This window comes from Heteronotia binoei, chromosome 10 (assembly GCF_032191835.1).
Source record: "Heteronotia binoei isolate CCM8104 ecotype False Entrance Well chromosome 10, APGP_CSIRO_Hbin_v1, whole genome shotgun sequence".
In the NCBI taxonomy this organism is placed as follows: Eukaryota; Metazoa; Chordata; class Lepidosauria; order Squamata; family Gekkonidae; genus Heteronotia; species Heteronotia binoei.
This window is the reverse complement of record NC_083232.1, coordinates 6,348,225-6,364,430: the sequence shown is the minus strand read 5'-3', so window position 1 is coordinate 6,364,430 and position 16,206 is coordinate 6,348,225. Positions and strand designations below refer to the sequence as shown.

General features: G+C 50.7%; 1 protein-coding gene and 2 non-coding genes across 3 annotated transcripts in view; 2 read left to right on the top strand and 1 right to left on the bottom strand.

Moving 5' to 3' along the window:
• The window catches only part of WNT9A (Wnt family member 9A), a 97,326-nt gene that overhangs the window by 29,369 nt on the left and 51,751 nt on the right, over positions 1-16,206 (top strand). The gene's annotated exons all lie outside the window — the stretch shown is intronic.
• Positions 643-715, bottom strand: TRNAS-UGA (transfer RNA serine (anticodon UGA)). Its single transcript has one exon. It is a non-coding gene; the product is annotated as a tRNA-Ser (tRNA).
• Positions 2,038-2,109, top strand: TRNAT-AGU (transfer RNA threonine (anticodon AGU)). Its single transcript has one exon. It is a non-coding gene; the product is annotated as a tRNA-Thr (tRNA).

The window sequence follows — 16,206 nt, the reverse complement described above, 5'->3', positions numbered from 1 at the left end:
GTTGACTGGATGGGCCATTGGCCTGATCCAACATGGCTTCTCTTATGTTCTTATGTCTGGGGCAGTGATGCTCTGTATTCTTGGTGCTTGGGAGGCGCAACAGTGTGAGGACTTCTAGTGTCCTGGCCCCACTGATGGACCTCTTGATGGAGCCTGGGTTTTTTGGCCACTGTGTGACACAGTGTTGACTGGATGGGCCATTGGCCTGATCCAACATGGCTTCTCTTATGTTCTTATGTGTTGGGGCAGTGATGTTCTGTATTCTTGGTGCTCGGGAGAGCAACAGTGGGAGAGCTTCCTGGCCCACTGATGGACCTCCTGATGTCACTTTTTTTTTATATACTATTTGACACAGAGTGTTGGACTGGATGGGCCATTGGCTTGATCCAACATGGCTTCTTTTACATTCTTATGTTCTTAGACATTTGTCTCCATGGAAGGCCATATGTAGTGATGGAGAGGACAAAAGGAGAGGAGGGGATTAGAGGTCAGCTCCCAGATTTAGACAAAGAAAGGCATCCCATTCAAGGATGTAACACCTGTACACACATGGAGGGATATAGCGCCCTCCAGTGTCCAGGCATTGCTGAGTCACTCATTTCAGCAATTTTTCACATCACCTACTGTGTGGTCTTTTCTAACTGGAGATGCCAGGGATTGAACCTGGGACCTTCCTGCATTCAAGGCAGATGCTTTACCACTGAGCCACAATGCCTCTGCTGAATAGACGGGTGATCGGTCCAGAATTTATTTCGCTCTTCGAGGCGGAGACACAAACTCGATCTGACTTTAAATTTGCTTTCCAGCCAGCTCTCTCTTTCTCTGTATCAGCACCAGGCCAAAGAATAATGAAACTGGAGAAAAAACATGACATCAGAAAAAGCTGGCGAGCGTGGTGGGTTCTTCAGGATGCCGGGGGGGGGGGGGAGGGCGGGAAAGGAAAAAGAGCATCTCTCTGTACTGCTGTTGCAGGCTTAGCTCTGGGAAAGCCAAAATAGCTTCATGTCTTGCGTGTGGTTCTGGACTTCTGTTTCCGATATTAAATCATTGGTTTCCAGCTAGAGTTGAGGGTGGGGAACTTCATGGTTTTAAGTTTTCTTTATTTTATTTTTTTTTAAAAAAAATCACTCGAGGAGGGGGAAGCGTTTTTAAAGGCCGGGTTACTCCCTCCGGCTTTGGATTTGGCAGCCCTTTGCAACAGCGAATATGCAGAAGGTCCTTCAACCACAGCGGTTCATGAACTTTGGAGATCGGCTGCTTGCTTCTGGCGCGAACGGGACGCTTGCGATCCGGCGACCGAAACGCAGAGGGTGTTGGGTTTCCTTTGATTTGAAAAATATGGATCTCTCGTGCGTGCGCTTTGATGTCCGTTCAGTTTTGGGGGAGAGTTTGATCTTCCTTTTGAAGAGAAAATTCCCTTGGGCTCGGTTTGGGCATCTCCCCAGATGGAAGGCGTCGGCCGGTACTCCATGCAAGCTGCGGGCAAGAGATGGCTGATGAGGAGTCTGCTCTAGGCCAGGGGTGGTTAAGCTTGCTTAACGTAAGAGCCACAGAGAATAAATGTCAGATGTTTGAGAGCTGCAAGATGTGAATGTCAGATGTTTGAGGGAGGGAAGGAAGAAAGGAAAATGGGGAGGGAGAGGTGGAAAGAAAGCAACTTGGGTGGATGGTGGCTCAGTGGTAGAGCATCTGCTTGGTAAGCAGAAGGTCCCAGGTTCAATCCCGGGCATCTCCAACTAAAAAGGGTCCAGGCAAATAGGCGTGAAAAACCTCCACTTGAGACCCTGGAGAGCCGCTGCCAGTCTGAGTAGACAAGACTGACTTTGATGGGCCAAGGGGGGTCTGATTCAGTATAAGGCAGCTTCATATGTTCACAAGGAATGAAGGCAACTTTAAGGGAGGGATGGTGGCTCAGTGGTAGAGCATCTGCTTGGTAAGCAGAAGATCCCAGGTTCAATCCCCGGCATCTCCAACTAAAAAGAGTCCAGGCAAGTAGGCGTGAAAAACCTCAGCTTGAGACCCTGAAGAGCCATGAATGGGGCTGTGGCTCAGTGGTAGAGCATCTGCTTAGTAAGCAGAAGGTCCCAGGTTCAATCCCCGGCATCTCCAACTAAAAATGATCCAGGCAAACAGGCATGAAAAACCTCAGCTTGAGACCCTGGAGAGCCGCTGCCAGTCTGAGTAGACAAGACTAGCTTTGATGGACCGAGGGGGGTGGGGGGTGGGTCTGATTCAGTAGAAGGCAGCTTCATAGGTTCATATGTTCAACTTAAAATTTAGATGCCTTCTCCAAGCCGCTGCCTGGCTTGGCTTGGCGAAGTGATTTAAAGAGACCAATGCCTTCTCCAAGCCAGGCAGTGGGAGCCTTGAGAGCTTTGCTCTAGCCAGTGGTTAGTCTTGGCCTAGGGAGGCCGTGTTCAGATCCCCATTCTGCCGGGAAACTGAAGGGGTGATTTTGGGCCCATCGCTCTTTTCTAGACCCGGTGCGGTGTAGTGTCAGACTAGTGCCTGGGAGACTTGGGTTCAGATCCCACACTCTGCTGTGGAGGCTTGCTGTGGGACCTTCGGCCCGCCGCACTCCGTTGAACCTGTGTCACGAGATATTTTCAGGCGGGCAGCCGTGTTTTCGTGCAGTAAAGCAAGATTCGAGTCCAGTCCCGCCTTTGAGACCCGTGGTGGTTTTTTTTAAAGAGTTTAAGCCGGGGAGGCTTGACTGAGGCTCAGGACCCACATGTGCCTCTATCATACATCTTGTGTGGCTCTCGAAGAAGAAGAAGATGATATTGGATTTATATCGCCCTCCACTCCGAAGAGTCTCAGAGCGGCTCACAATCTCCTTTCCCTTCCTCCCCCACAACAGACACCCTGTGAGGTAGATGAAGATATTGGATTTATATCCCGTCCTCCACTCCGAAGAGTCTCAGAGCGGCTCACAATCTCCTTTCCCTTCCTCCCCCACAACAGACACCCTGTGAGGTAGATGAAGATATTGGATTTATATCCCGCCCTCCACTCTGAAGAGTCTCAGAGCGGCTCACAATCTCCTTTCCCTTCCTCCCCCACAACAGACACCCTGTGAGGTAGATGAAGATATTGGATTTATATCCCGCCCTCCACTCCGAAGAGTCTCAGAGCGGCTCACAATCTCCTTTCCCTTCCTCCCCCACAACAGACACCCTGTGAGGTAGATGAAGATATTGGATTTATATCCCGCCCTCCACTCCGAAGAGTCTCAGAGCGGCTCACAATCTCCTTTCCCTTCCTCCCCCACAACAGACACCCTGTGAGGTAGATGAAGATATTGGATTTATATCTCGCCCTCCACTCCGAAGAGTCTCAGAGCGGCTCACAATCTCCTTTACCTTCCTCCCCCACAACAGACACCCTGTGAGGTGGGTGGGGCTGGAGAGGGCTCTCACAGCAGCTGCCCTTTCAAGGACAACCTCTGCCAGAGCTATGGCTGACCCAAGACCATGCTAGCAGGTGCAAGTGGAGGAGTGGGGAATCAAACCCGGTTCTCCCAGATAAGAGTCCGCACACTTAACCACTACACCAAACTGGCTCTCGAAGTCCCCACCGCCCCATTGGCTGTCTTGGAGAAGGCATTTGTCTCTTTAAAGCGGTTCTCCAAGTCAAGCCAGCTGGCGGCGTAGAGAATGCATTTAAAGTTAAAGTTGTTTTCTTTCTCCCTCTCCCTCCCCATCTATTTCCCTCCCTCCTTCCCTCCCTTCCTCCTTCCCTCCCACATTTGACATGTATTCTATCCAGTTCTTACATGAAGCAAGTTTGGCCATCTCTGGTGGAAACTTTCAATGGTCAAAGTTGAAAGGGAGCTTTGAGTCCCCGAAGCTTATACCCTGCTAGTCTTGTTGGCTTTGAAGGGGCTTCTGGACTTGAACCTGGTTCTTCCTCCTTGCCAAGGAGGTCGTGAGGGGGGGGGGGTGTACGCCTCTCAGGAAGTGAGGCAAATAAGAGGTATGCAGGTGTTAGGGAGAGAAGCGGCTAACTTTTGAAGAAGAAAGGGAGGGAAAGGGAGAGGAAGAGGATAAGGGAGGAAGAGAAGAAGAAGTCTGGATTTATATCATGCCCTTCACTCAGAGTCTCGGCTCACTATCTCCTTTCCATTCCCCTCCCCTCCCTTCTCCACAACAGACACCCTGTGAGGTAGGTTGGACTGAGAGAGCTGCTCTTGAGCAGAACAGCTCTGAGAGAACTTGTGACTGACCCAAGGTCACCCCAGCAGTTGCATGTGAAGGGCTGGGTAATCAAACCCAGTTCTCCCAGAGGAGAGTCTGCACTCTTAACCATTACACAAAACTGGCTCTTGTAGTTCAAGCTAATGTAGGTCAGGTACGCCTTGACGTTATCTCTCTCTTTTTAAACTTCATATTTTCTCTGCCTTTCCACCCTGATGGGGACCCAAGATGGCTGCCACCATCCTCTTCTCCTCCATGTTATCCTCACAACAACCCCGCGAGGTAGGTGCAGTGGAGGATGTGAAACTAACCTGAGGTCACTCAGCAAGCTTACTGATTCTTACTGATGCTCTAACCACTACACCACAGGGCCTGTCTCACTGGGGCCTGGTCAGATGTAATGCTGGGAGGGGGGGGGCTGTGTCTTTTCACTGTCAGCAGGACCCCTTAATACTCCTGTTCATCTTGTGCACAGATTCCACCTTCTGGATGTGGCACACCCCGTGGGAGGTGGTGGGCTCTCCTTCCTTGGAGGTTTTCAAGCAGAGGCTAGACGGCCATCTGACAGCAATGAAGATCCTGTGAATTTAGGGGGAGGGGTTTGTGAGTTTCCTGCATTGTGCAGGGGGTTGGACTAGATGACCCTGGAGATCCCTTCCAACTCTAGCATTCTAGGATTCTAAGTTCCCACAGGCTTCCTTGGGAGGTGGTGGGCTCTCCTTCCTTGGAGGTTTTGAAACAGAGGCTAGATGGCCATCTGACAGCAATGAAGATCCTGTGAATTTCGGGGGATGTGTTTGTGAGTTTCCTGCATTGTGCAGGGGGTTAGACTAGATGACCCTGGAGATCCCTTCCAACTCTAGGATTCTATGATTCCTGACCATTAGAGTAGTTCCTCAGTGGAACAGGCTTCCTCCATGGGAGGTGGTGGGCTCTCCTCCTTTGGAGGTTCTGAAACAGAGGCTAGATGGCCATCAATGGACAGCAATGGAGATCCTGTGAATTTAGGGGGAGGCATTTGTGAGTTTTCTGCATTGGGCGTGGGGGTTGGACTAGATGACCCTGGAGGTCCCTTCCAACTCTAGGATTCTATGATTCCTGACCATTAGAGTAGTTCCTCAGTAGAACAGGCTTCCTCGGGAGGTGGTGGGCTCTCCTCCCTTGGAGGTTTTCAAGCAGAGGCTAGATGGCCATCTGACAGCAATGTGGATTCTGTGAACTTAGGCAGATCATGAGAAGAAGGGCAGGAAGGGCTGTGCCAGGGCTTAATTCTCATGGCCCTTTCTTACACAGCCGGGGAAATGCTGATTGGCCAGGGAACCTGGAGATTTTTGCCATCTTCTGGGCATGGAGCAGGGCTCACTGTGGATGTGTGTGGCGGTGGTAGGGTTGCCAAGTCCAATTCAAGAAATATCTGGGGACTTTGGGGGTGGAGCCAGGAGACATTGGGGGTGGAGCCAGGAACAAGGGTGTGACAAGCATAATTGAACTCCAGGGGAGTTCTGGCCATCACATTTCAAGGGACAGCACACCTTTTTAAATGTCTTCCTTCCATAGGTAATAATGAAGGATAGGGGCACCTTCTTTGGGGGCTCATAGAATTGGACCCCCTGGTCCAATCGTTTTGAAACTTAGGGGGTACTTTGGGGAGAGGCACTAGCTACTATACTGAAAATTTGGTGCCTCCACCTCAAAAAACAGCTCCACCAGAGCCCCCGAAACCTCCAGATCTATTCCCCATTATACCCTAGGAGAATCGATCTCCACATAGGGAATAATGAAGTGCTCAGCAGACGTCCCCCCCCCCCCCGTTTTTGGGGACTCTGAAGCGAGGGGTTGGCCTCTCTACTCACGAGTCGCTGCCAACTTCTTCCAAGTAACACAGACACCCCATCCCAAGAGGAAGCCTTTTAATCGGAGACTGGAGCCTCCGGAGGGGGAAAGTCACATGGTGGCTTTGGGGGTGGGGCTTCCCCCCCACAGGCCAGCTGACTGGGGGCGGGAAGGAGCCTGGGAAAGCGGAAGAACCCCTGCTGGGACTTGGGGATTGGCAAGCCTAGGTGGTGGGGAGGTTTTTCTGAAGTTCCTGCATTGTGCAGGGGGTTGGGCTCGATGACCCTGGAGGTACCTTTGGACTCTGTGATCCTAAGCCTTGATTATCTCTCTCCTGCATCCCTGCTTCAGGCCTTTAGGGTTGCCAGGTTCCTTGTCAAAGCAAACCGCAAATGGGAAGAACTTCAGAGGATGTGTGTGGCCTAAAGCCACTGCATCCTGAGATCCTGCCAGCCTATGGAGTCAAAGCAGGTCACTGACTGACTGACCTCCGGTGGAGCAGGGAGTGAGATTCCCTTGTGTGCAGTAATGGGAACCAGAGTCGCACACTGGAACTGCCCCCCACCCCCTTCCCAGTCCAGCCTTCTGCGTCCCTCTAGAGAGCCAGTTGGGTGTAGTGGTGAAGTGCGCAGACACTTAGCTGGGAGAACCGGGTTTGATTCCCCACTCCTCCACTTGCAGCTGCTGGAATGGCCTTGGGTCAGCCATAGTGGTGAAGTGAGTGGACTCTTATCTGGGAGAACCAGGTTTGATTCCCCACTCCTCCATTTGCAGCTGCTGGAATGGCCTTGGGTCAGCCATAGCTCTAATAGAGAGCTAGTTTGGTGTAGTGGTTAAGTGCACGGACTCTTATCTGGGAGAACCGGGTTTGATTCCCCACTCCTCCACTTGCAGCTGCTGGAATGGCCTTGGGTCAGCTGTAGTGGTGAAGTGAGTGGACTCTTATCTGGGAGAACCGGGTTTGATTCCCCACTCTTCCACCTGCAGCTGCTGGGATGGCCTTGGGTCAGCCATAGTGGTGAAGTGAGTGGACTCTTATCTGGGAGAACTGGGTTTGATTCCCCACTCCTCCACTTGCACCTGCTGGAATGGCCGTGGGTCAGCCATAGTGGGTAAGTGCGTGGACTCTTATCTGGGAGGACCGGGTTTGATTCCCCCCTCCTCCACTTGCAGCTGCTAGGATGGCCTTGGGTCAGCCGTAGTGGTTAAGTGAGTGGACTCTTATCTGGGAGAACCGGGTTTGATTCCCCCCTCCTTCACTTGCAGCTGCTGGGATGGCCTTGGGTCAGCCATAGTGGTGAAGTGAGCGGACTCTTATCTCGGAGAACCGGGTTTGATTCCCCACTCCTCCCCTTGCAGCAGCTGGAATGGCCTTGGGTCAGCCATAGCTCTAATAGAGAGCTAGTTTGGTGTAGTGGTTAAGTGCACGGACTCTTATCTGGGAGAACCGGGTTTGATTCCCCACTCCTCCACTTGCACCTGCTGGAATGGCCTTGGGTCAGCCGTTGCTCTCGCAGGAGTTGTCCTTGAAAGGGCAGCTTATTTATTTATTACTTCCCATTTATATCCTGCCCTCTCCGCAAGCGGACTCAGGGCGGCTTACAACATTATAAAAACAATCAATCCAATAAAACATATAAAACCATAATTTACATATATTAACTTTAAAACCATTCTATAGCGCTATTTCAGTCCAGTATAGGCGGTATTGACTTCTTGACCAAGCTTCCGTGAGAGCCCTCTCAGCCCCACACACCTCACAGGGTGTCTGTTGTGCGGGGGGGGGGGGAGAAGATATAGGAGGTTTTAAGCCTCTCTGAGTTTCTGATTCAGAGAGAAGGGTGGGGTATAAATCTGCATATTCTTCTTCAGAAGTCTCTGAAAACCCACAAGCAGGGTTTGACGGCAACGGCCTCCACCATGTCTGTTCCAGCAGCATCTCGGGACAATGGTGTCGAACTCATTTGTTATGAGGGCCAGACCTGATATAAATGAGACCTTGTTGGGCTGGGCCGCGTATATCATAAAATGTAATGCCAGGGAGCGGAGATAGAAACTCTATAAAGGACCCAAGCACAATTAAAGATTTTTAAAGAAAAACTTAAAAGATGCTTAAGAGGTTAGCACTCTTGCAATATTTTGAACTGGCAGAGACTGACCAAGAGAGAGATCTTGGGGTCGTGGTAGATAACTCACTGAAAATGTCAAGACAGTGTGCGTCTGCAATAAAAAAGGCCAACGCCATGCTGGGAATTATTAGGAAGGGAATTGAAAACAAATCAGCCAGTATCATAATGCCCCTGTATAAATCGATGGTGCGGTCTCATTTGGAGTACTGTGTGCAGTTCTGGTCGCCGCACCTCAAAAAGGATATTATAGCATTGGAGAAAGTCCAGAGAAGGACAACTAGAATGATTAAAGGGCTGGAGCACTTTCCCTATGAAGAAAGGTTGAAACGCTTGGGACTCTTTAGCTTGGAGAAACGTCGACTGCGGGGTGACATGATAGAGGTTTACAAGATAATGCATGGGATGGAGAAAGTAGAGAAAGAGGTACTTTTCTCCCTTTCTCACAATACAAGAACTCGTGTGCATTCGATGAAATTGCTGAGCAGACAGGTTAAAACGGATAAAAGGAAGTACTTCTTCACCCAAAGGGTGATTAACATGTGGAATTCACTGCCACAGGAGGTGGTGGCGGCCACAAGTACAGCCACCTTCAAGAAGGGTTTAGATAAAACTATGGAGCACAGGTCCATCAGTGGCTATTAGCCACAGTGTATGTGTGTATATAAATTTTTTTGCCACTGTGTGACACAGAGTGTTGGACTTGATGGGCCGTTGGCCTGATCCAACATGGCTTCTCTTATGTTCTTATTTTATGGAACAATCGCTGATAACTGACCCTTCTTGCTCTGAATTATCACATCAAAATCTGGAGACAGTGTCTGTGCTGTAGCCATCTTGAGTATGCTGTTCAGGGGCAGGTTTGTAAGTTGCAAACCTGCTTTTGATTACAGAAACCTCATGGTCAGGCCTTTGAGCCTGAGACCCAGGGGGAAACATGAAACGGCTGGGCATTGCCAGCTTCTGTACATATGTTGCTTCATGCATTGGTCAGTCAATGGAGAAAAGAGAGGCTTTGTGCTGTAGCTCCTGTGCGATTGAGCAAGCCTGGCAAAGCAAGCTGTGATGCAGAAGGAAGCAAGAAAGAGAGAGAAGGAGGCAGTGACAGTGAGTTGCTTGCTGATCTGGGCCTTCTGGCTGAGTGTTTGACACCCCTGGTCTACTCACCTGCTCTCTAGAGTTTCAAGTGGTGGTTTTTGACATCAGCTCGCCCTTTTAACTGGAGATGCTGGGACCTTCTGCATGCCAGATGGAGGCTCTTCTTCAGAGCAGCAGTCCCCCTCGTACTGTATGTTGACTCCAAACTTCACATATGAGGGATGACATGATAGAGGTTTACAAGATTATGCCTGGGATAGAGAAGGTAGAGAAAGAAGTACTTTCCTCCCCTTCTCACAATAGAACTCATGGGCACTCAATGAAATTGCTGAAATTGGCTTCTCATGATCGCTGCTGCTGGGGTGGGCGCACGCTGAGTAGTGTATTAACAAAGTGTTAACATCACGAGAGACTTATTTTAAAAAAGGGAATTTTAATGTGTTGTAAGGTCAACCATTCCAGTGTGAGAGTATCCTCAGGAGACCTTCGGAGCCTGAAGGTACAATAGATCATGAAGAAGAAGGTGTCAGTGGTCAGAGGGGTCAAGGATGGTGTAGGAAAAGATAGCATTGGATAAAGTGCAGAAAAGGGCAACTAGAATGATTAAAGGTTTGGAACACTTGCCCTATGAAGAAAGGTTAAAACGCTTGGGGCTCTTCAGCTTGGAGAAATGTCAACTGAGGGGTGACATGATAGATGTTTACAAGATTATACATGGGATGGAGAAGGCAGAGAAAGAAGTACTTTCCTCCCCTTCTCACAATAGAACTCACGGGCACTCAATGAAATTGCTGAGCAGTCAGGTTAGAACTGATAAAAGGAAGCCTTTCTTCACCCAAAGGGTGATTAACATGTGGAATTCACTGCCACAGGAGGTAGTGGTGGCTGCAAGCATAGCCAGCTTCAAGAGGGGAATGGGTAAGCATATGGAGCAGAGGTCCATCAGTGGCTATTAGCCACAGCATATTGTTGGGACTCTTTGTCTGGGGCAGTGATGCTCTGTATCCTTGGTGCTTGGGGGGGGCACAGTGGGAGGGCTTCTAGTGTCCTGGCCCCACTGATGGACCTCCTGATGGCACTTGGGTTTTTTTGGCCAATGTGTGTTGGACTGGATGGGCCATTGGCCTGATCCAACATGGCTTCTCTTATGTTCTTATGTGACACAGAGTGTTGGACTGGAGGGGCCACTGGCCTGATCCAACATGGCTTCTCTTATGTTCCTATGAGACACAGAGTGTTGGACTGGATGGGCCACTGGCCTGATCCAACAGGGCTTCTCTTATGTGACACAGAATGTTGGACTGGATGGGCCACTGGCCTGATCCAACATGGCTTCTCTTATGTTCTTATGTGACACAGAGTGTTGGACTGGAGGGGCCACTGGCCTGATCCAACATGGCTTCTCTTATGTTCCTATGAGACACAGAGTGTTGGACTGGATGGGCCATTGGCCTGATCCAACAGAGCTTCTCTTCTGTTCTTATGTGACACAGAGTGTTGGACTGGATGGGCCATTGGCCTCATCCAACATGGCGTCTCTTATGTTCTTATATGCATTCTCTCCCCCTTTTTTTAAAAGGAGGAAAGATGCCTAATGCAATGGAAACCTCTGATTCCATGAGGGAGAATTGTAGTTCCAGGCTTCAGTTCAGGAGGGGACCTCAGCCGTCCGCCGCTTCTCTCCCTCTCCCTCTCTCTTTCTCCTCTCCAGGAAGTTCAGCCAGCAAAAATATCAACAGTTCCATTAAAAAGTCTGCCGGTTTTGCTAGAGTAGTGAAATAAACATACCTGTAGGCAGAACGGGTTGAACCGCACAGGAAACATTAACTAGAGAGAACACACACGGAGACTTCTCTCTCGCTCCCTCCCCCCTACATAATCGCCCCGGCAAATAACATTGTGTGCACCCATATGGCCAGAAATAAATCAAAACATCAACCATGGCGATTGTACTAGAGGCCGGGGGGAGAAGCAGGGACCGGCTTGGAGCTCATGCAGACGGAGTCAGTGGTTGGTTAAGTAAGAGGCTCGTGCTGCCGAACTTGTGTTTCAGGATTTGCCGTCGGAGCGGTCAGATCTGGATCGGGCTGCTTTGTTTTGGATCCTCACAAGAGGCCGGGCCCTGAATGCTTTGCGCGCACAACACCTCAGGCTCGATCTTGGTTAAAAGTGGAAAAGGGGTGCCAACCTCCAGGTGGGACCTGGGGATCCTCTGGAATGACAGCTCATCTTCAGATGACGGAAATCATGTCCCGCTGGAGAAAATGGTGGCGGTTTTGGGGGGTGGACTCGATGGGGCCCTCCTGTCTTGCATAGGGGTGCTTTTGGCTGGAGGCGGGGGGTGGCATATACGAATGAGTTATGCTAATGAACTCTACGATGTGTTTTTTCTACAAAACGACCCCTGGGAACAGGTCAACGCCAGGTCATGGAGGCTGAGGCCTTCCCCTGAGAAGAACATCAGACAAGCCCTGCTGGATCAGACCAGTGAGGGTCCATCTAGTCCAGCCTCCTATCTCACACAGGGACCAACTAGTTCCTCTGGAGGGCCCACAACAGAGCAGAGACGCTGAGGCCTTCCTCTGAGAAGAACATCAGAAGAGCCCTGCTGGATCAGACCAGGGAGGGCCAACTAGTTCAGCCTCCTGTCTCACACAGTGGCCAGCCAGTTCCTTTGGAGGGCCGACAACAGGGCAGAGATGCTGAGGCCTTCCCCTGAGAAGAACATCAGACAAGCCCTGCTGGATCAGACCAGTGAGGGTCCATCTAGTCCAGCCTCCTGTCTCACACAGTGGCCAGCCAGTTCCTCTGGAGGGCCAACAACAGAGGAGAGTGGCTGAGGCCTTCCTCTGAGAAGAACATCAGAAGAGCCCTGCTGGATCAGACCAGTGAGGGTCCATCTAGTCCAGTCTCCTGTCTCACACAGTGGCCAACTAGTTCCTCTGGAGGGCCAACAACAGGGCATAAAGGCTGAGACCTTCCCCTGACAAGGACATAGGAAGAGCCCTGCTGGATCAGACCAGTGAGGTTCCATCTAGTCCAGCCTCCTGTCTCACACAGTGGCCAGCCAGTTCCTCTGGAGGGCCAAGAACACGGCAGAGAGGCCGAGGCCTTCCCCCGAGAAGAACATCAGAAGAGCCCTGCTGGGTCAGACCAGTGAGGGTCCATCTAGTCCAGCATCCTGTCTCACACAGTGGCCACCCATTTCCTCTGGAGGGTCAACAAGAGGGCAGAGAGGCTGAGGCCTTCCCCTGAGAAGAACCTCGGAAGAGCCCTGCTGGATCAGACCAGTGAGGGTCCATCTAGTCCAGTCTCCTGTCTCACACAGTGGCCAACTAGGTCCTCTGGAGGGCCAACAACAGGGCATAAAGGCTGAGACCTTCCCCTGACAAGGACATAGGAAGAGCCCTGCTGGATCAGACCAGTGAGGTTCCATCTAGTCCAGCCTCCTGTCTCACACAGTGGCCAGCCAGTTCCTCTGGAGGGCCAAGAACAGGGCAGAGAGGCCGAGGCCTTCCCCCGAGAAGAACATCAGAAGAGCCCTGCTGGGTCAGACCAGTGAGGGTCCATCTATTCCAGCATCCTGTCTCACACAGTGGCCACCCATTTCCTCTGGAGGGTCAACAAGAGGGCAGAGAGGCTGAGGCCTTCCCCTGAGAAGAACCTCGGAAGAGCCCTGCTGGATCAGACCAGTGAGGGTCCATCTAGTCCAGTCTCCTGTCTCACACAGTGGCCAACTAGTTCCTCTGGAGGGCCAACAACAGGGCATAAAGGCTGAGACCTTCCCCTGACAAGGACATAGGAAGAGCCCTGCTGGATCAGACCAGTGAGGTTCCATCTAGTCCAGCCTCCTGTCTCACACAGTGGCCAACCAGTTCCTCTGGAGGGCCAGCAACAGGGCAGAGAGGCCGAGGCCTTCCCCCGAGAAGAACATCAGAAGAGCCCTGCTGGTTCAGACCAGTGCGGGTCCGTCTAGTCCAGCCTCCTGTCTCACACAGTGGCCACCCATTTCCTCTGGAGGGTCAACAAGAGGGCAGAGAGGACGAGGCCTTCCCCTGAGAAGAACCTTGGAAGAGCCCTGCTGGGTCAGACCAGTGAGGGTCCGTCTAGAGCTTTGTCCATCCTGCATTGTTCAGGGAGTTGGACTAGATGACCCTGGAGGTCCCTTCCAACTCTGATTCTATGATTTCTGAGAGCCAGTTTGGTGTAGTGGTTAAGAGTAGCAGACTCTAATCTGGGAGAACTGGGTTTGATTCTCCACTGCGTCACATGGAGCTGCTGGAGTGACCTTGGGTCAGCCACAAGTTCTTCCAGAGCTGTTCTCTCAAGAGCGTGTCTTGAAAGAGTTAACATCACGAGGGACCTATTTAAAAAAGGAATTTTAATATGCTGTAAGGTCAACCATTCCAGTGTGAGAGTATCCTCAGGAGACCTTCAGAGCCTGAAGGTACAAGAGATCATGAAGAAGGAGGTGTCAGTGGTCAGAGGGGTCAAGGATGGTGTTAGAAAAGATAGCATTGGATAAAGTGCAGAAAAGGGCAACTAGAATGATTAAAGGTTTGGAACACTTTCCCTATGAAGAAAGGTTAAAACGCTTGGGGCTCTTCAGCTTGGAGAAACGTCAACTGCGGGGTGACATGAGAGAGGTTTACAAGATTATGCATGGGATAGAGAAGGCAGACAAAGAAGTACTTTTCTCCCTTTCTCACAATACAACTCGTGGACACTCAATGAAATTGGTGAGCGGTTGGGTTAGAATGAATAATGGGAAGTACTTCACCAAAAGGGATGATTACCAACTGGAATTCGCTGCCATAGGAGGTGGTGGCTACAAGCATAGACAGCTTCAAGAGGGGAATGGATAAGAATATGGAGCAGAGGTCCATCAGCGGCTATTAGCTACAAGGTATAGATGGGACACTCTGGGGCAGTGATGCTCTGTATTCTTGGTGCTTGGGAGGAGGGAGGAAACAGTGGGAGGGCTTCTCGTGTCCTGGCCCCACTGGTGGACCAAGTGATGGCACCTGGATTCTTGGCCGTTGTGTGACACAGTGCTGGACTGGATAGGCCACTGGCCTGATTCAACATGACTTCTGTTATGTACTTACATGTTGGGGAAGTGATGCTCTGTATTCTTGGTGCTTTGGTTGGGGGGGGGGGACAGTGGAAGGACTTCCTGGCCCCATTGATGGACCTCCTGATGGCACTTTAATTTTTTTTTTTTTGCCACTGTGTGACGCAGAATGCTGGACTGGATGGGCCATTGGCTTGATCCAACATGGCTTCTCTTATGTTCTTATAGTGTGGGACCGGATGGGCCATTGGCTAGATCCAACATGGCTTCTCTTATGTTCTTATAGTATGGGACCGGATGGGCCATTGGCCTGATCCAACATGGCTTCTCTTACGTTCTTATAGTGTTGGACCGGATGGGCCATTGGTCTGATCCAACATGGCTTCTCTTACGTTCTTATAGTGTTGGACCAGATGGGCCATTGGTCTGATCCAACATGGCTTCTCTTACGTTCTTATAGTGTTGGACCGGATGGACCATTGGTCTGATCCAACATGGCTTCTCTTACGTTCTTATAGTGTTGGACTGCATGGGCCATTGGTCTGATCCAACATGGCTTCTCTTATGTTCTTATAGTGTTGGACTGGATGGGCCATTGGCCTGATCCGACATGGCTTCTCTTACGTTCTTATAATGTTGGACTGGATGGGCCATTGGCCTGATCCAACATGGCTTCTCTTATGTTTTTATATTCTTGCATTGAGTCCTCTGTTGGTTTGAATCAGGGCTTTTCTTGAGCAGGAATGCACAGCAATGCAGTTCCGGATGGTTTGGTGTCAGGAGGTGTGGCCTAATATGCAAATGAGTCCCTGCTGGGCTTTTTCTACAAAAACAGTCCTGGTGTGAATTAACCAGGTGGAACTTCTGGAAGAGCTGTGAACAGTACTGCACATTCTATACCAGCATGGTATAGTGGTTCAGCTTGTTGGACTAGGAGCTGGGAGAACTCGGTTCGAATCTTGAACCAGGCTGGGTGACCTTGGGCCAGTCACAATCTCTCAGCCTAACCCTACCTCCCAGGGTGGTTGTGAGGATAAAATGGGGGAGAGGAGAATGATGTAAGTTGCTTTGGGTCCCCGCTGGGGAGAAAGGCAGGGTATAAATAAGCAAAATAAATCGATTTTCTGTGTTTCCCTGCAAAAGAGGGTAGTCAGGAAATGAGGGCAGGATTTGGGCTGGGAAAAGTTTGCGAGGTTGACGCCGATATTTCCCAGTTTGCTTTCCACCCGAACATCAGTTGTTTTGAATGGGATGGAATCTCCTGCTAGGATTGCCAACTTCCAGGTGGGGCCTGGAGATCTCCCGCTTTTACAACTAAGCAAGTTTGGCCACCCCTGGCTTAGAACAATTTGTGAGATTTGCTCACACAACAAACCTGGGGAAACGGGGCTCAGCTTTCTCCATTGGAGATGCTTGAGATTTGACTGTTCTTCTTCGAATGAGATGGATCTGTGACTGGGCCTCTTTGATAAAGATTAGGAAATGGTGGAATAGTCGACAGCGCCATCAGAGGCTTCGGTGTGAGTCCATACCTACATGAAGATGTGACATTGACAGGGCACGACTCTAAAGGGACACAAAGCGCCTTTCTGCTGGTTTTTGGAATGGCACAAGCACTTTGGATGGAGCCGTAGAATAGGCACAGGGAACTGAGGCCTTCCCCTGAGAAGAGCATCACAAGAGCCCTGCTGGATCAGACCAGGGAGGGTCCATCTAGTCCAGCCTCCTGTCTCACACAGTGGCAACCGGTTCCTCTGGAGGGCAAGCAACAGGGCAGAGAGGCCGAGGTCTTCCCCTGAGAAGAACCTCAGAAGAGCCCTGCTGGATCAGACCAGTGAGGGTCCCTCTAGTCCAGCATCCCATCTCACCCAGTGACCAA